This window comes from Haliaeetus albicilla, chromosome 25, assembly GCF_947461875.1.
Source record: "Haliaeetus albicilla chromosome 25, bHalAlb1.1, whole genome shotgun sequence".
Lineage (NCBI taxonomy): Eukaryota > Metazoa > Chordata > Aves > Accipitriformes > Accipitridae > Haliaeetus > Haliaeetus albicilla.
In genome coordinates this window covers 21,308,699-21,315,674 of record NC_091507.1, presented here as the reverse complement: position 1 = coordinate 21,315,674, position 6,976 = coordinate 21,308,699, and positions in this window count along the sequence as shown.

Below are 6,976 nucleotides of genomic sequence, written 5' to 3'. Positions count from 1 at the left end.
AGAGGAAATTCATCTACGTGCAGACAAGTCCTTGATGTTGTCAGTGTGAGTGGTCTGTCTGGGTTTTTGAAGCTAACACTCCTCAGACAAACTGCTCTGTAATGAGCAGAGTTGGCAGAGGCTGCTGCCCATGTTTCTCTCCCCTGTGTAAAACTTCTCTGGTGCCTCCTGATGTGGTTGATCTCTCCTTGAAACCCTTCTGCAGTGAATGCACTAACTTACTCCCTCTCCCTTCATTATCTGGTTACCTCTTTCCCAGCTGTGTTATCCTTGAGAGGACCAGCCCTCTGCCAAGTGTGATTACATATGGCCTCTGCGTTCAAATATTATTACAGGGGGTTGACAGGCAGCATGATCGCACAAGTCTCAGTTCCAGGGGAAACAAGGATAAAGATCCCCCAGAGAGAACAAAAAGGAGAAAACCAACCTGATTTAAGAAACCTCCAAGCAGTCATTGGCTAAAACGTGGGTTGAACGGGGCTTTCCCAGGCAATGCTCTTCCTCTTAAACAAGTGGAAGAACATCCCTGCCTTGCAGACAGTTATCACACAAGGCTGGACCTACAGATGTTATACAGATATGTTATCTGCATATCAGCTAACAATAACCTGCAAAAGAAAAGGACCTTACAGTTATTATTCATAATATAGAGGCTGTAAAAACCCCATGAGTTTGGTGCCTCTGATGTCCATTTGGGAGTGCAAAAGAACGGTAGACATCTCGCTTAAAGGGGCCTCAATTTCCAAGGGGCCAAACCTCTCCCAGGTTGCAACAGGCAAATCAGCTGCATGGAGGATTTTCATTTGTAGCTGCGCGTGCAAAGCCCTGTACTTTATTTACCTCGTCTAACCCAAGCTCACCAGTCCTCGAACACTGTGCATAGGCGTGGGTGTGCGTGTAGGTGTAGATGTACTGCATATTCCTACACCAGAGATGTATTTCTGCCAAGTACTAGCTCTTGTATCACAGGCCTCGTCAGGATGCTGGATTTGCTTCCTCAGTTCAGTGAATGTAACTCTGGAACCAGGGTCCAAAACACCAGAGTATTTCCATAGGTGAGCTCAACTTCTTGGTGAGTGACTATCTGGGAGGTAGGTATCTCTGTTTTCACCCAGGAAAAAGGACAGAAGATCTCAGTGTCCTCCTGATACGGGATGAAAACTCATTTTTTCCATGCAACTGATTCTTGCTTTGTGGCTTTATTGCCTCTTTCCGCAGTGATGCCCTTTAGAGTGTATAACATATTAAACCAGGTCTTTCTAAAGGAATGAGGTATCACCCTGGATAGTCTTAGAGCTCCTAACTGGCAACCTAAGCAACCCAGCATTATTTATAAATGAAAGCAAAGTAATTGATAGCAGCAATACAGACTCGGTATTCAGTTTCCCTCTCTGAAATTTCCGGCAGTGCTGTACTTAGCACCGCAGCTCAGAGCTGGCTGCTGCTGGGTATTTAGCGAACTAATAACTCAGCTGATATGGATTTTATTTTCATTCAGTATTTGCTATCTAACTGGGTAGGATACTTGCAGTCCTTAGGGATTTGGGGTCTTTTTGCTCCTCCAGAGAAGTCTGGCTCCAGTCAAGCTCGCTCTTTCTTGTTTCCCAACTTCCAGACCAGCTTTTTATGCCAGGTGCTTGCCAGTTTTTCCCCTTTCATGATCTGTAATATGAATAGATGGATTTATTATCTCTTTCATTTATTCCTTTCCTCTGCTCCAGCCTCCAACTGATGGCCTAATCATCTTCCTGGCAAGGAGGGCTGTCTGTCTCGTAGGATTTTAAAGAAGAAATGTATTTACTTCAATGACTTTGAGGCAATTCCTGTCTGGCTGCGTGAAGGGTTGGCAGGAGGATTTTTAGGAGGCAATGACTGCATATATGAAACATTTCTTATGAATGCGTTTTACAACCTGTGCTGTGCACTGCTTACACTATGCCAGTGCCTCTGGACCATGATGCAAAATCATTGCTTCACCTATCATCTGCGCACTGGCAACCACCACTATGTTTTATATCTGCCCTGTTGAAGCCAGGCAGGACAGCGTGGCACCAAAACCGATTCCCATTTTGTAGCTCACAGTACCTTCACTGTTGGCCTGGTGAGCTATCTGAAGACTGCCACAACATGCAGGTTCAGGGTCTTCATCCCCTGAGGTAGAGTTTGGACCACCAGCGCCTGTAGGAACTGCTCCTGTTCTTGGCCAATGTCAGAACCCAACAAGCCAGAGCTTCAGGCGAGACATGAACAGTACTAGGACAACCAGAGCCGTCAAAATCTCCAAAACAATCTGTTGCACCCGAAGATGATAGGAAATAATTCGGGGCCTGGAGGCAGGTCTGTTGCAATTATAGACAGGCAATGCAAAAGATGAAAAGCAGACGAGGGAAGAGATGGAGCATGATCAGAAGCAGTGGTTAATAATCAGATAGAAGGCACAATTAAGGGTGACTGTTCTGTGATGTCAAGTGGAGGAGGGGAGATAATCCAATTCCAGAAGTGCTGCCAGAGCACCGCAACACTCTGCCTGCCATTCATTTAGGCAGCAGGAGAGCACTACCAAACACACATCATCATTATAGAAAAGAAGCATTCATTTCTCTCTTGTTCACTGTGCAATTAATTAAAAACTTATATTTTATTTGTAAAGTCACCATAAGGTTGGGGTCGATTTATGTCTTGCTGAAAGCACAGTCACTGTTTGAGGAGTTAAAATGCTTCAGCATTTATTATTTGTCTCCCTCCCAGCTCTCCCTAAATCCTTTCTCTGGCATTCTTCTTCCTCTGCCGAGGTCTTGCCTTGGCCTCTTGGACCTATATGACCCTCTGTCCGTCATGATGTGTCCTCCTGTGCCTGCCCCCATCCTTATACACCCTAAACATCTCAGAGGGTGTCCAGCCACCTGTGTTACATACATTGAGCTGAAGGCCAGGGTTCAAAAGTTGTTAGTGAGACACTCCTCAAAAAACACTTGCAGGCAGCATGACTCCTTCAGCCACATTTCCAGAGGAGAAAATCCAAACAAAAGCCTTTTGAATAAGCAAGACAGGGCCAACCTCCAACCCAGTTAAGATTTTCATGTCCCATTTCCTTTCTTTCTGTTTGTGCTTCTCCTTAGGTTTAGGCCTCCTAAAGCAGGCACCGGTCCTTCTTTTATCCTCGTATGAGAAGCCAGGACACGCTGGGTGCTGCGTGAACAGCACATACACAGCAGACTAACTGTACGCGCTCTCCTAAGGGTGTCCTTCATCAAAATGAAAAGGATAGAAGTTTCCACAAACAACTGTCCTATATAAATAGATGAGGAGGTAATATTAAGATTAAAGACCTGGCATCCTTGCTTGGTAGGCGAAATGTAGGATGCTGTATAGCAGGAAATTCTTAACACAATAAGAAAATTGCAGCTTATAAATCAACAAGTAGGTTCTAGTTAAAAATGAAAAGTCTAAGTAGGAAGTAAAAAATGGAACAAAGTGCTCTAGGAAGGAAATGCTTTGTGTTTATTTATGGTGCACTATAGTTAAGACATCAAAAGAAATGGTAGGCATTTATGTCCAAAGCAGAGCTGAACACCTAGATGCATGCACATGAATTGTTTGCTGATAATTAAAAGTCTCTGAAGGCTGGGTTAGATTAAGCTTTGTTGTCAACAGGTGACCATAATCTTCCAGACAGTTTTGTTCAACTGTATGGAAGTCCTCTAGTTTTATGAGGATTCTGTAGTAATCAAAATTATTAAATGTTTGTGTTCAGAAAGAACAACCTAACCTACATACATCAGAAATTAGGATGATGTGTATTTTTATTTGACTTCTTTCAAAAGTTGCTTGCGTCATAGCAGGAATCTTGGTCTCAGCTCTTGTTTTATTCCCATTGTTTATGCTGCTTTATTACCATTTTTCAAATTAAACATCTTTTTTTCCAGTGAGGTGGAAAGTGGCCTTGTGTTTATCATGGATAAAAACTATGCACACAGGCAAGGCAGGCATATATATAAAAAAATCTAAACCCTAGTTCAAACCATGGTAAAAGGGGTGTTTGCCCATAAGCTGAAGATCCTGTAGGTTCTGCCCAAATTGAATTCAGACCTCTAAAACAGAGGCAGCCCAGGGACTGTTATGCAGAGTATATGGAGTAAGGCCTTCTCACAGGGCATCTGAAATGTTGAGCATGCTGAGGAGGGACCATGAAGAGCAGTTTATAGCAATCTTATACTCCAAGATTTAGATACATCCCAAAAGGCTGCAGGCAGATGCCTCTGTCCATTTAGTCCCCTTTATAGGGCAAAAATTACCCACCTTTGCTTCCAAAGCATCAGTGGAGCTAACGTTTTTCTATAAAAGCTTGGCAAACCCATGGAGACTGTGGAAGAGATGGAGTACGTTGCAGCAGGACACTGTATTTTAGTGGTTAGAATACTCACCCGACATAGGCGAGTTGTGGCCCGTATGCCAAGAGCTATTTGTGCGTTTTTTCATTAAATACTGGCAGGATAAGAAACACAATCAGTGCCTCCTTGCTGGCTGAGGCACTAATGATGGTCCACCTTCATTAGCAAATATAAGTAGTAGCAAATGTACTCCTCCCAATGTACTGTTGTCCTAATGAACACAGGCTGTCCTCAGACAGGGGCTTCCCACTTCCAGAGTACTGTTGCCATGAAACTATTAAAAAAAAAAGGTGGTCGCCACTGTACTTTTTAAAGGCACTTGGGCTGAGGAGAGGTGCTGAGCTGCTCGGGCTGGGAATGGCCCCCGAGGTGTGCAGAGGTGGCACGCTGCTCCTGGAGTCAAGCAGGCAGATGCCTCCGGTATTATCTGGCAGCTGCCTGGGGGCTTTTTGGGTCACAGCTTTGGCCATCAGCTAGCCTCAGTGTAGTTTCAGTTGCAAGCCCTAAGCCGTTTCTTCTCACCCTAAAAGACTATGGCATTTCGTACTGAGTATAAACACTCAAGACCAGGCTATAAAATGGTCAAAGGAACAGAAAGAATTTGGCTTCGTAGGTTGGATTTTGCAGGCACCGCCTCAGATGTAAGAACCCCAGTGGTACTTCTCCTCTCTCGTACTAGAGATGAACCAAAATGGGGCTGAGTTTCTGCCTGGGGATGTTTGTGTCAGCAACATCCAGGAGATGAGGAGCTCTTGTATTTGTGTATCCCGCTGTAGTCAAGGGCTACTGAGGACCTGGATCAATGACATGCCCACCGTTAATGGTGAGTACAAACCATAGCCCTGTGATACTCAGCTATCTGCTGCTAACAAGAAAAGATTTGAGGGAATAATTGCCAGCAACGTGCAGACAGAGTTAATGTAGAGGTACAAAATGATGCCTGGCAAAAGGAGCTTTTCCAAAACCAGGTCTTTAAAAACACTCTGACCTATATGTTAGTATTAAATAACTCTCACATTCATATCGCAGTTTACGAGTGAGTTCTGTTGGTGTTCCAGCTTAGTTCTCTCTGAGTGTGTTCAGGAAACCTGTGCTCAGTTTGAACCCTGAATATCATCAATACTTCCCTTGTTTTGCTCTGAACTGTGTGAAGTTCTGGTTTCCAAAGATTGTGACTTCAGGCTTAGCTCATTTGACTTTGCTAACCTGAACTGTGCCAAATTCTGACATCATGTATAAAAGCTTCAGTACAGATGTAGGAGGGGCCAGACTCAAAATCTTAAATTATCCTAAGTGTCCTGTCAGGGCAGAGAGCCCTTGGGTCTGATGCCACTTCTCTCATTCATGCCAGGCTGGCATCACCCTTAGCAGGAATTTGGATGCAAAGGAAATGCAAAGTCAAGGTCCATAAAAGCAGCCTTGGTTTGGGACATAAACGCTCCCGAGTGACTAAAAAGTGACATTGGAAATGTGCATCTTTAAATCTCTGCTCAGAATTCCCTCCAGGGCCAATAGCCAAGTGGATCAGTAAACTTACTTATTGCTAAAGGAGTGACGTTGAGAGAAGAATGCCTTTACTTAAAAGAACCTAAATGAAAATTTAACAGCCAAATGAAGGCCCTTTTGAAAGTTTTATTAAAGGAGAAAGCAGTAAGTACCTGTAACACTTGAAATAAACTGCTATATGCTAGTAGCTGTGATCAAATCTACTGACCCATTTGGACCTTGGGGTAAGCATTATTTAAAACAAAAGACATACATAGCGTGTGGAGAGCTGGTTATTCAAATGCAGAAAGCAGCTATTTGTAACTAGGTCCTCCATCTCCTTTCTGTCTTGTGCAGCCCAACAGATACAGGGAACCACAAAGCTGCGCCCTTCCCCAACGCCCGAGCTCTCTTTTGTGAATGTTGGTGCAACTCAGGTTTACTGCAAAGGCCCGGTTTCAAGGTCTGTTGGTTTGTTTTTACTAGAATGAGCCCAGTACTAAACTAGATTCACAAACATTTCTTCTTTATAACTGCTAAATGTGTAACTTTTGTTACATGCTGTTCATAACCTTTGTGTGGGTGAGATCTTTTGTTTGCATAGATGCTCAAGGAATGGCTATTCTCTGTATAAACACATATACTGAGGAGCAAACAATAGTACATGGGGTATGTCAAACTGTTATTCCTGTTTGTCTTAAAAGGTTTATTTTCCTAGGTGAAGTGCAGAGGCACCGGGACAGGAGCAGGTATGTTTGTGCAATGAGGGCTGAAACCTTGGGTTTGGGAGCCATCAGGTCTCCCTCCAGCATGGCAAGGAAGTCTCATGTCTCCTTGCTCCTCAGTGGGCATAACGCGAGGCTGAGGGTGTACAACAACCCTGAGGGAGCGTTCTGAGGGGAAATCCTTCATTTCTTCCTTCTGGGGCAATCCCATGCCTTGACCGTAGGAAAGCCTTGGAGGTAGGTGAATGATCACACACAACAAAAAGAGAGAAACAACGAATAGCCATTCACAACTTTGTGAATGGCTTATTTCTCAGATTAAGTTGTGTCCTTAGGATTAATTATGGTAACAAATATATGTGTAGAGCTTAGGAT